At 60.9% G+C, this 12500-nt stretch overlaps 2 non-coding genes across 2 annotated transcripts; both read right to left on the reverse strand.

Annotated features, from left to right (window-relative positions):
- Positions 1 to 891: 891 nt before the first annotated feature.
- On the reverse strand, positions 892 to 1044 carry LOC142790476 (5.8S ribosomal RNA). The gene has a single exon (XR_012889534.1). It is a non-coding gene; the product is annotated as a 5.8S ribosomal RNA (ribosomal RNA).
- A 1719-nt stretch (positions 1045 to 2763) lies between these two features.
- On the reverse strand, positions 2764 to 4578 carry LOC142790573 (small subunit ribosomal RNA). The gene has a single exon (XR_012889618.1). It is a non-coding gene; the product is annotated as a small subunit ribosomal RNA (ribosomal RNA).
- Between the last annotated feature and the right edge of the window lie 7922 nt (positions 4579 to 12500).

Below are 12500 nucleotides of genomic sequence, written 5' to 3' on the forward strand. Positions count from 1 at the left end.
TCCGCTGCGCGCGTGCGTCGTCCGAGCAGTTGCGTGATAAACGACCGTGTCGAAAGCCCAAACACCGCCGAGGCCAGTCGCCGCCGCCGCAAGGGCAGCCACGCAGCCTGGCGAGAGGCATCGTCTCGTGTAGCGTCGCCCCCGCCCCAACTGGAGTGGCCCAGTTTTTTGAACGGGACGGGAACTGCGAAGCACTTAGACCGACGGCGGACTACGACGAGAACGCCTTAAGCTTCGCCAACGTTTCGCCAACTCGTGCGGGAGACTTTTTCCGCTTCGCGGCAAGTCGTCGCGCCGTGCTCTCCGCATCAACCGCGTACGCAGCGAACCGCAAACGTCGGGCGCAGCCTCCTCACCTCCCTGCGCTTTGCGCGCGAACGTTCCCTGTTCGCGCGGCAAAGCCTGGAGGAGGCACGGCCCCGCAGCGTGTTCGAGCGCCCGGTCTACGGGACACCCTGCTTACTTCGAGGGCAACAAGCGCAACGCAAGGCTGCGATCTCGCGCACTTTGCGCACGGCTGGAGAAGCTTTGCTGGCCGGCTTTCGCTCCTCGTGTTTACCGTGCGTTAAAGTTGCGCGTCCGTGGCTCTCGCAGCTCTTGCGCGCCCGGTCGCAGAGAGGAGTACGCAACCTCGACCGCACTTTCCCTGCAGGCTTCCTTCCGACTCGAAGTCCTGCGGCGGTCTCAACGAGGTGCCACATCCTCAATGCAGTCGGTCGCCCCCGTTTCGGTTGGGCTCTGGCACGACGGTCGCCACCGTCTCGCCCTTGAGTGGCCGCTGTTGGCGCTCGCTGTGAGGTGTTCAGCGTGCTGTCCGTGTTGCCGACGCGGTCAAAACGAGTCGACGGCTCACGTTCCCTTGTGCGCCGAAGGCTCTCTTGATATGTGATCCGACCCTCAGACAGACGAAGCCAAGGGAAGACCCAAGGCCGCAATGTGCGTTCAAAGAATCAGTGCTCAGTGTGTCCTGCAATTCACACCAAGTCTCGCAGCTGGCTGCGTTCTTCATCGACCCGAGAACCGAGTGATCCACCGCTTAGAGTCGTGAAAAAGTGTTTGTTCAATTCCGTACAGTCAAAACCAAACGTTTCTGGCACTCGGCCAAACAGTGGCCAAGAAGGGCGCTTTTCAGCGCACGCTTGGACTCCAAAACTCTGCCGCGCCTTTTTCGGCTGCCGCAAATCGAGCAAACGGTGTGTTTCGGACGGCGTTTCGCTTCCGCTACTTGCGAGTGCTTTCGTGGTCCACCCCTCTATAAATACTCGGGAGGCGTCGAAGCCGGTTCTCCAAGCCGGACCCGTAGGTATCGTTGTGTGCTCGCTCTCATTGGCCCGCCTAACCAGAAAATGCCTGCGGTACACCCATTTGGATAAGAGTGCACGCAGATGCGGGCCTCGACGGCTACACATTTCCTCGGGCGGCCGCCTCCCGGCCTCCGTGGAGCGCGGGATGCACGGTCCCATCGACAAGCCTCTCCCGTTTTTACCGTGGCGTCGCGGTTCACCACGGCGGGCGGGTCGGTCTCCTCCGCATAAAAAGGGGGACCCCCGCTTTTTGTTCCACGAAATCGCACAAGCTTTTTTCGCATCCACGGTTTGCCACCGCACACCAAAATGCCGATCCGGCTGCCTACTTTAGCCAACAGGTGGAGCCAGGCGCGCCGTACTTGCGCGGCACTTCCCACGTCCACCGAAGTCGGTGCCAAGGACCACTTTCGGCGCCGGAGCCGCGTACGAGCCTACTCGAGGCGGAAGAACGAAGCCAGCAAGGGCCTGGCCGCAAGTGCGTTCAATTGTCGGGACGTCCAAGTCCCTCGTTCTTCCGTGCTTCCTCTTTCGGCAAGTCGTTGCGGCACCTTCCCAAAGCGCGCAGACCCGCTAATCGCGACGAGCGCGACGTGGCCGTGCCGCCTTTCCCTCGGCAGCAAGCAAAACGCCTGGCAACGTCGACGCTCCCCTAACCGCGATCTCGCACCGTGTTTCGTGTGGCGAATTCAAAAGCCGGCCGGCGCTGCTGCAACCATTACGGTCGGTACGCATACGCCGCGGAGGGCGGGACGGTCATCGGAGCGTGCGGTTCCTCCATCGAGTACTGCGCACCTCGGCCGTCGCATCGCCGTGCCATGACCGGCCGCGCGTCAACGCGAACCGGTGCCAGCGAGATCCCTCGCCTGCAAGAACCGACCGGCAGCCTCCGTCACCCGAGGACGCGGAGGCGCTTGCCGCGGACGGCGGGACGGTATGCACTGGTGCACAGCGGACCCGTCACATCGCCAGTTCCTTGACCGACCGCCGACGCTTGTGCCGTTCCTCTCGTACTTGGCAGTCGCCGCGCGATTGTCGGGTCTCGTTCTTGCACGCTCGAACGGTCGGGAGGGCACTCGGCTGGCGTTTCGGGAACGCGCAGCCTCGCCTTCTACCGACGTAACCACGACTCGCCGTTCGCGCTCCGCCGCTCCTGTTTACAGTACTAGGCGGTCCCGCAGCGGTCGGGTCGCGCATTTCGAGCGCTTCGAGCCACGGTGCAGTGGCGGGTCGAAAGCCGACCTATGAGTGCGTTGCGCCGTTTGTACCCGCGTCCGCCACCTGGCCGACCGTCCAAGGTCGCGGTGTTGGCGTCCGCTGGGCGCAACAATTTGTCACGGGGTGCCGCTCCACATTCAGGCAGCCCCGTGGGGAAAAGCCGACCCCGCGTCCAAACGGGGTCAGCGGCAGAAAGTGTCGGGCGCAGACGCAGCTGAGGCGCTCACCCTTCACAATCCGTTAATGATCCTTCCGCAGGTTCACCTACGGAAACCTTGTTACGACTTTTACTTCCTCTAAATGATCAAGTTTGGTCATCTTTCCAACAGACCGGCGCAACCGAAAGGCCGCGCCGGACATCGGTCCGAAGACCTCACTAAATCATTCAATCGGTAGTAGCGACGGGCGGTGTGTACAAAGGGCAGGGACGTAATCAACGCGAGCTTATGACTCGCGCTTACTGGGAATTCCTCGTTCAAGGGGAACAATTGCAAGCCCCTATCCCAATCACGAAAGAAGTTCCACGGGTTACCCAGTCTTTTCAGACAGGGATAAAGACACGCTGCTTCCTTCAGTGTAGCGCGCGTGCGGCCCCGGACATCTAAGGGCATCACAGACCTGTTATTGCTCTGTTTCGTGCGGCTAGGAGCCGCTTGTCCCTCTAAGAAGGTTGTAAGGTGCTGGGAACCCCGCACCTATTTAATAGGCTAGAGTCTCGTTCGTTATCGGAATTAACCAGACAAATCGCTCCACCAACTAAGAACGGCCATGCACCACCATCCACCGAATCAAGAAAGAGCTCTCAATCTGTCAATCCTCCCAGTGTCCGGGCCGGGTAAGTTTTCCCGTGTTGAGTCAAATTAAGCCGCAGGCTCCACTCCTGGTGGTGCCCTTCCGTCAATTCCTTTAAGTTTCAGCTTTGCAACCATACTTCCCCCGGAACCCAAATACTTTGGTTTCCCGGAAGCTGCCCGCCGAGTCATTTGAGTAACTCAGGCGGATCGCTGGTTGGCATCGTTTATGGTCAGAACTAGGGCGGTATCTGATCGCCTTCGAACCTCTGACTTTCGTTCTTGATCAATGAAAACATTCTTGGCAAATGCTTTCGCAGTAGTTCGTCTTGCGACGGTCCAAGAATTTCACCTCTAGCGCCGCAATACGAATGCCCCCGTCCGTCCCTCTTAATCATTACCTCGTATTCCAAAAACCAACAGAACAGAAACGAGGTCTTGTTCTATTATTCCATGCAAGTTTATTCAGGCGACTCGCCTGCGTTGAGCACTCTAATTTTTTCAAAGTAAAAGCACCGGCCATCTCGAGGCACACAATGAAGTGCACCAAGAAAGAACCGGCATGATGTTCAGTCCGAGCCGTCGCATCGGGTAGATGCACTACTCGTCTGGAACTGAGATCCAACTACGAGCTTTTTAACCGCAGCAGCTTTAGTATACGCTATTGGAGCTGGAATTACCGCGGCTGCTGGCACCAGACTTGCCCTCCAATTGATCCTCGTTAAAGGATTTAGAGTGTACTCATTTCAATTACGGGGCCTCAAAAGAGTCCCGTATTGTTATTTTTCGTCACTACCTCCCCGTGCCGGGAGTGGGTAATTTGCGCGCCTGCTGCCTTCCTTGGATGTGGTAGCCGTTTCTCAGGCTCCCTCTCCGGAATCGAACCCTGATTCTCCGTTACCCGTAACAACCATGGTAAGCAAGTAACCTACCATCGAAAGTTGATAAGGCAGACACTTGAAAGAAACGTCGCCGGCTCGTGGCCATGCGATCAGCACAAAGTTATCCAGAGTCACCACACAATACGGGCCGAAACCCGATCGATCTTGGTCTAATAAAAGCACCCGTTACCCAAAGGGCTCCAGGCTCACTGCATGTATTAGCTCTAGAATTGCCACAGTTATCCAAGTAGGAAGAAACGATCTAAGGAACCATAACTGATTTAATGAGCCATTCGCGGTTTCGCCTTATTTCGGCATGTACTTAGACATGCATGGCTTAATCTTTGAGACAAGCATATGATTACTGGCAGGATCAACCAGGTAATCGTTCGACTGCGCGTCCGTCCTCGCCCTCGGCGGGCCGGACGCAGTCTGTGTGCGGCGGAGGCCACCTTCAGGCGCCCCAACACGCTTATTTTGCACTCCGAGATGACGGCGTTCGAGCTCGCTACGGCACAACCTTCCCGAAAGACGAGTGGGAGCCGTGCGGCAAGAAGCACGTTCATGCTCGCTCTTTTTCGTTGCATCGACTCGGTCGCGCCGTGCGGGTTGCCCAAGCCCGCTGCACTGTCGGTGGACCGGCCGGAACTAGCAACGGAGCCGAGACTGCAAAGCCGCCAGACGACGGGTCACGCCCGCGTCTTCGGCGCTTTCGCATCTGAATCGCCCGAGGACGACACGGAACACACCTCGATATCGTGGTAAAACGGCACCGTCCGACAACCAGCCCCTAACGCATCAAGCGGATGAGGCTGCAGACGACTGCCGTGGATTCCCCTGGAGCAGACCCGAGGACACGCTTGACGAGGCCGAAGCCCGCCGCATATCAGACACCCGGTCGCTTTCGCGTACGCCGCTCACGAGAACCCCCACATAATAGCAGCGATAAGTACCCAGACCTCCTTGGGCCCTAATACGAGCGTACTCGAGAAAATTTCACCGCGGGTGTGCCCCGAAACGTGTGGCATGTTGAGCGTGCCACAAGTCTACGTCGCTCTCAAACCCGCCGAGGTCGTAGAATTTGCGACCCTACTCACGAAATTCCCACCGAGGATACGGCCGCAAACGTACCGCACCTTGGGTAGGCCACGAGTTTGTGCAACACTACGCTGACGGCACAGCACCGAGGTCGTGCGCGCACGCACGGGAAAATTCCGCCGCGGTTTCTGCCGAAAACGTGAGGCACCACGACTCTCCGCAAGTTCGCGTCGACTGCGAAAGACCGAAGTCGTGAACGACGTGTCCGCTACTCGCCGCCGACACGCTGGACACCAAACGTACAACGACTCGACGGCGTCGTAGAGGCCCACGACGCGGTTTTCCTTAACGACGTCTCGGCGTGGCACCGACAGGTTAGAACGGCCGACCAACGTTCCCTGTCCGCCGTTCGGCTCAGTCGAAGGGCTCGGCGACTTCGGCAACGCTGCGAAGCCGCACGGTGACGCACGCCATGTCCCCATTTTTTTTTTTCTTTCTGCGTCTGCCGGGGTGCCCCTATAATAGCAGCGATAAGCACCCAGACCGCCGTGGGTCGCTCGCCCCGGCTGACGTGGTTTTTCGTACTCCTGCGGCGGTCGCCGTCAAGCACGTCCAAATACGCTACTTTCGTGGGCGCATTCACGCTCTTTCGCTTCGCCGGAGTGCCAGCACTCACTCTGCCAAAAACGGCGAACATCCGAGCGGCGGTTCCCACTTTTGCGTCGGCGTCGCAAACCCCGCCCCGGCAGACGAGGTTTGCCGTACTCGTGCGACGGTGGCCGGCGGGCACGTCGAAAGACGCCGATATCGTGCGCGAATTGGCGCACCTTGGCTTCACCGGAGTGCCGCCACTGACTCCTCCAAAAACGGCGAAGATCCGAGCGGCGCTTCCCACTTTCGCATCGGCGTCCCGAACTCCGCCCCGGCTGACGCGGTTTACCGTACTCGTGCGACGGTCGCCGGCGAGCACGTGGAAAGACGCCGATATCGTGCCCGAATCGGCTCCGTTCGGCTTCGCCGGAGTGCCAGCACTGGCTCGGCGAAAGACGACGAACATCCGAGCGACGGTTCTCACTATTGCGTACGCGTCGCAAACCCCGCCCCGGCAGACGCACTTTGCCGTACTCGTGCGACGGTCGCCGGCGAGCACGTAGAAAGACGCCGATATCGTGCCGGAATCGGCCCCGTTTGGCTTCGCCGGAGTGCCAGCACTCACTCGGCCACAAACGGCGAACATCCGAGCGGCGGTTCCCACTTAGCCGTCGGCGTCCCGAACTCCGCCCCGGCAGACGCGGTTGCCGAGCTCGTGCGACTAGCGACCGCGAAGCCGTCTCGCGACGCCGCTTTCGTGCGCGGCTCCCACTGCGACCTGGGTCACCCGAGGTCGACGAGCAAAAAAGAATGTCGAAAAAAATTTTTTTTTTTTTTGCGTCTGCCGGGGTGCCCCTATAATAGCAGCGATAAGCACCCAGACCGCCATGGGTCGCTCGCCCCGGCTGACGTGGTTTTTCGTTTTCCTGCGGTGGTCGTCGTCAAGCACGTCCAAACACGCCACTTTCGTGGGCGCATTCGCGCTCTTTCGCTTCGCCGGAGTGCCAGCACTCACTCTGCCAAAAACGGCGAACATCCGAGCGGCGGTTCCCACTTTTGCGTCGGCGTCGCAAACCCCGCCCCGGCAGACGAGGTTTGCCGTACTCGTGCGACGGTGGCCGGCGGGCACGTCGAAAGACGCCGATATCGTGCGCGAATTGGCGCACCTTGGCTTCACCGGAGTGCCGCCACTGACTCCTCCAAAAACGGCGAAGATCCGAGCGGCGCTTCCCACTTTCGCATCGGCGTCCCGAACTCCGCCCCGGCTGACGCGGTTTACCGTACTCGTGCGACGGTCGCCGGCGAGCACGTGGAAAGACGCCGATATCGTGCCCGAATCGGCTCCGTTCGGCTTCGCCGGATTGCCAGCACTGGCTCGGCGAAAGACGACGAACATCCGAGCGACGGTTCTCACTATTGCGTACGCGTCGCAAACCCCGCCCCGGCAGACGCACTTTGCCGTACTCGTGCGACGGTCGCCGGCGAGCACGTAGAAAGACGCCGATATCGTGCCGGAATCGGCCCCGTTTGGCTTCGCCGGAGTGCCAGCACTCACTCGGCCACAAACGGCGAACATCCGAGCGGCGGTTCCCACTTAGCCGTCGGCGTCCCGAACTCCGCCCCGGCAGACGCGGTTGCCGAGCTCGTGCGACTAGCGACCGCGAAGCCGTCTCGCGACGCCGCTTTCGTGCGCGGCTCCCACTGCGACCTGGGTCACCCGAGGTCGACGAGCAAAAAAGAATGTCGAAAAAAATTTTTTTTTTTTTTTTGCGTCTGCCGGGGTGCCCCTATAATAGCAGCGATAAGCACCCAGACCGCCATGGGTCGCTCGCCCCGGCTGACGTGGTTTTTCGTTTTCCTGCGGTGGTCGTCGTCAAGCACGTCCAAACACGCCACTTTCGTGGGCGCATTCGCGCTCTTTCGCTTCGCCGGAGTGCCAGCACTCACTCTGCCAAAAACGGCGAACATCCTAGTGGCGGTTCCCACTTTTGCGTCGGCGTCGCCAACCCCGCCCCGGCATACGCGGTTTGCCGTACTCGTGCGGCGGTGGCCGGCGGGCACGTCGAAAGACACCGATATCGTGCGCGAGTCGATGCTTCTTGGTCTCGCAGGAGGGCCGCCACTCACATCCTGCAAAAACGGCGAAGATCCGAGCGGCGCTTCCCACTTTTTCGTCGGCGTCGCAAACCTCGCCCCGGCAGACGCGCTTTGCCGTACTCGTGCGACGGTCGCCGGCGAGCACGTCGAAATACGCCGATATCGTGCCCGAATCGGCCCCGTTTCGCTTCGCCGGAGTGCCAGCACTCGCTCGGCCAAAGACGACGAACATCCGAGCGACGGTTCCCACTATTGCGTACGCGTCGCGAACCCCGCCCCGGCAGACGCGGTTTGCCGTACTCGTGCGGCGGTGGCCGGCGGGCACGTCGAAAGACGCCGATATCGTGCACGAATTGGCGCTCCTTGGCTTCACCGGAGTGCCAGCACTCACTCGGCCAAAAACGGCGAACATCCGAGCAGCGGTACCCACTTAGCCGTCGGCATCCCGAACTCCGCGCCGGCTGACGCGGTTGCCGAGCTCGTGCGACTAGCGACCGCGAACGCGTCTCGCGACGCCGCTTTCGTGCGCGGCTCCCATTGCGACCTGGGTTACCCGAGCTCGACCAGCAAAAAAGAAGGTCGAAAATTTTTTTTTTTTTTTCTGCGTCTGCCGGGGTGCCCCTATAATAGCAGCGATAAGCACCCAGACCGCCGTGTGTCGCTCGCCCCGGCTGACGTGGTTTTTCGTACTCCTGCAGCGGTCGCCGTCACGCACGTCCAAATACGCCACTTTCGTGGGCGCATTCGCGCTCTTTCGCGTCGCCGGAGTGCCAGCACTCACTCTGCCAAAAACGGCCAACATCCGAGCGGCGGTTCCCACTTTTGCGTCGGCGTCGTAAACCCCGCCCCGGCAGACGCGGTTTGCCCTACTCGTGCGACGGTCGCCGGCGAGCGCGTCGAAAGACGCCGATATCGTGCGCTAATTGGCGCTCCCTGGCTTCTCCGGAGTGCCGCCACTCACTCCTCCAAAAACGGCGAAGATCCGAGCGGCGTTCTCCACTTTCGCATCGGCGTCCCGAACTCCGCCCGGGCTGACGCGGTTTACCGTACTCGTGCGACGGTCGCCGGCGGGCACGTCGAAAGACGCCGATATCGTGCCGTAATCGGCCCCGTTTGGCTTCGCCCGTGTGCCAGCACTCACTCGGCCAAAAACGGCGAACATCCGAGCAGCGTTTCCCACTTTCGCATCGGCGTCCCGAAGCCCGCCCCGGCAGACGCGGTTTGCCCTACTCGAGCGACGGTCGCCGGCGATCACGTCGAAAGGCGCCGAATTCGTGCACGAATCGATGCTTCTTGGTCTCGCAGGAGGGCCGCCACTCACTCCTGCAAAAACGGCGAAGATCCGAGTTGCGCTTCCCACTTTTTCGTCGGCGTCCCGAACTACGCCCCGGCTGACGCGGTTTACCGTACTCGTGCGACGGTCGCCGGCGGGCACTTCAAAATACGCCGATTTCGTGGGCGCATTCACGCTGTTTCGCTTCCCCGGAGTGCCAACACTCACTCTGCCGAAAGCGGCGATCATCCGAGCGGCGGTTCCCACTTTTGCGTCGGCTTCGCAAACGGCGCCCCGGCAGACGCGCTCGTGCGACGTACTCGTGCGACGGTCGCCGGCGAGCACGTCGAAAGACGCCGATATCGTGCTCGAATCGACCCCGTTTCGCTTCGCCGGAGTGCTGCCAGTCACGGCGCAGAAAACGGCGAACAAGTGTTTTTTTTTTTTTTTTTCCTAGAATTTGTGTTATAGAAGGCACATTTGATATCGGACGATAATTTTCAACTTTATCACGCGCACCGATTTTCGTGTAGAGGTTTGCAAGTTTATGGGAATTTCTCCACTTGGAATAATGCGATTTAGTAGTACTACGAGAACTTCATGGATGTACTCAAGGGTACGGGGCAAGTCAGTTACGTCAACACCTGCAGATTTTTTACACTTCAAACTGAAAATTGTTGGTTGTGAGTCCTCGTGTGATATTAAAGGCCGATTCGCTAACACATAGAACAAAGAAAGAAAGGAAGAAAAAACGCCCGCGCTCGCTCAAGAAACCTGGGTTCGCAACAAGTGGCAACAACAAGCAACCGAGCGAGTGCGCCAAAACCCGTGGCGGCCGAACAAACGCGAAGTCCCAACCGCGTCAGCCGGGGCGGCACGGGACAGGAAAAATCACTTCAGCCGGGGCGGCGGGGCACCGAATAAACCTCGTCACCTCGTCGCAGGATAAAAGAGGAAACAAAAAGTCTAAACAGCGTCTGCTGGAGCGAATGCGTAATAAAACAACAACAACAACAAAAAAAAAAAACACCCGCGCTCAAGAAGTCTGCAATCACCACAAAAGGCGACTGTGACCGAGCAGCGTCAGCCGGGGCCGTGCGGAAACGGAAAAACCGCGACTACCGGGGCGTCGAGGCACCGAAAAATCCACTTCAGCCGCGGCGAAAAAAAAAAACAAAAAGAAAGACGGAGGGGGGGGGGGGGAACCACGTCTGCCGGGGCGAAGGAAAAAAAAAAAACGCGTCTGCCGGGGCGAGCCCGGGTGCGGCACCACCGGGAAAACTGTGGCAAACAGACATGGCGATCGAGTGAGTGGGCCGCCAGCCAGGCTCAGCCAAAAAGTGCAAAGTCCGAACTGCGTCAGCCGGGGCGGCAAAAACCACGTCAGCCGGGGCGGCGCAAAAAACCGCGTCTGCCGGGGCGGCACGAAACCGCGTCAGCCGGGGCGGCGCGAAAACTGCGTCAGCCGGGGCGAAAGAAAAAAAAAAAAAAAACGCGTCTGCCGGGGCGAGCCCGGGTGCGGCACCACCGGGAAAACTGTGGCAAACAGACATGGCGATCGAGTGAGTGGGCCGCCAGCCAGGCACAGCCGAAAAGTGCAAAGTCCGAACCGTGTCAGCCGGGGCGGCAAAAAACCGCGTCAGCCGGGGCGGCGCAAAAAACCGCGTCTGCCGGGGCGGCACGAAACCGCGTCTGCCGGGGCGGCGCGAAAACTGCGTCAGCCGGGGCGAGCCCGGGTGCGGCACCACCGGGAAAACTGTGGCAAACAGACATGGCGATCGAGTGAGTGGGCCGCCAGCCAGGCTCAGCCAAAAAGTGCCAAGTCCGAACTGCGTCAGCCGGGGCGGCAAAAAACCGCGTCAGCCGGGGCGGCGCAAAAAACCGCGTCTGCCGGGGCGGCGCGAAAACCGCGTCTGCCGGGGCGGCGCGAAAACTGCGTCAGCCGGGGCGAAAGAAAAAAAAAAACGCGTCTGCCGGGGCGAGCCCGGGTGCGGCACCACCGGGAAAACTGTGGCAAACAGACATGGCGATCGAGTGAGTGGGCCGCCAGCAAGGCTCAGCCAAAAAGTGCTAAGTCCGAACTGCGTCAGCTGGGGCGGCAAAAAACCGCGTCTGCCGGGGCGGCACGAAACCGCGTCAGCCGGGGCGGCGCGAAAACCGCGTCTGCCGGGGCGGCACGAAACCGCGTCAGCCGGGGCGGCGCGAAAACTGCGTCAGCCGGGGCGAGCCCGGGTGCGGCACCACCGGGAAAACTGTGGCAAACAGACATGGCGATCGAGTGAGTGGGCCGCCAGCCAGGCACAGCCGAAAAGTGCTAAGTCCGAACTGCGTCAGCCGGGGCGGCAAAAACCGCGTCAGCCGGGGCGGCGCGAAAACCGCGTCTGCCGGGGCGGCACGAAACCGCGTCAGCCGGGGCGGCGCGAAAACTGCGTCAGCCGGGGCGAGCCCGGGTGCGGCACCACCGGGAAAACTGTGGCTAACAGACATGGCGATCGAGTGAGTGGGCCACCAGCCAGGCTCAGCCAAAAAGTGCTAAGTCCGAACTGCGTCAGCCGGGGCGGCAAAAACCGCGTCAGCCGGGGCGGCGCAAAAAACCGCGTCTGCCGGGGCGGCACGAAACCGCGTCAGCCGGGGCGGCGCGAAAACTGCGTCAGCCGGGGCGAAAGAAAAAAAAAAAACGCGTCTGCCGGGGCGAGCCCGGGTGCGGCACCACCGGGAAAACTGTGGCAAACAGACATGGCGATCGAGTGAGTGGGCCGCCAGCCAGGCACAGCCGAAAAGTGCCAAGTCCGAACTGCGTCAGCCGGGGCGGCAAAAAACCGCGTCAGCCGGGGCGGCGCAAAAAACCGCGTCTGCCGGGGCGGCACGAAACCGCGTCAGCCGGGGCGGCGCGAAAACTGCGTCAGCCGGGGCGAGCCCGGGTGCGGCACCACCGGGAAAACTGTGGCAAACAGACATGGCGATCGAGTGAGTGGGCCGCCAGCCAGGCTCAGCCAAAAAGTGCCAAGTCCGAACTGCGTCAGCCGGGGCGGCGCAAAAAACCGCGTCTGCCGGGGCGGCGCGAAAACCGCGTCTGCCGGGGCGGCGCGAAAACTGCGTCAGCCGGGGCGAAAGAAAAAAAAAAACGCGTCTGCCGGGGCGGCAAAAAACCGCGTCTGCCGGGGCGGCACGAAACCGCGTCAGCCGGGGCGGCGCGAAAACCGCGTCTGCCGGGGCGGCACGAAACCGCGTCAGCCGGGGCGAGCCCGGGTGCGGCACCACCGGGAAAACTGTGGCAAACAGACATGGCGATCGAGTGAGTGGGCCG

Source organism: Rhipicephalus microplus, unplaced genomic scaffold (genome assembly GCF_043290135.1).
Source record: "Rhipicephalus microplus isolate Deutch F79 unplaced genomic scaffold, USDA_Rmic scaffold_115, whole genome shotgun sequence".
In the NCBI taxonomy this organism is placed as follows: Eukaryota; Metazoa; Arthropoda; class Arachnida; order Ixodida; family Ixodidae; genus Rhipicephalus; species Rhipicephalus microplus.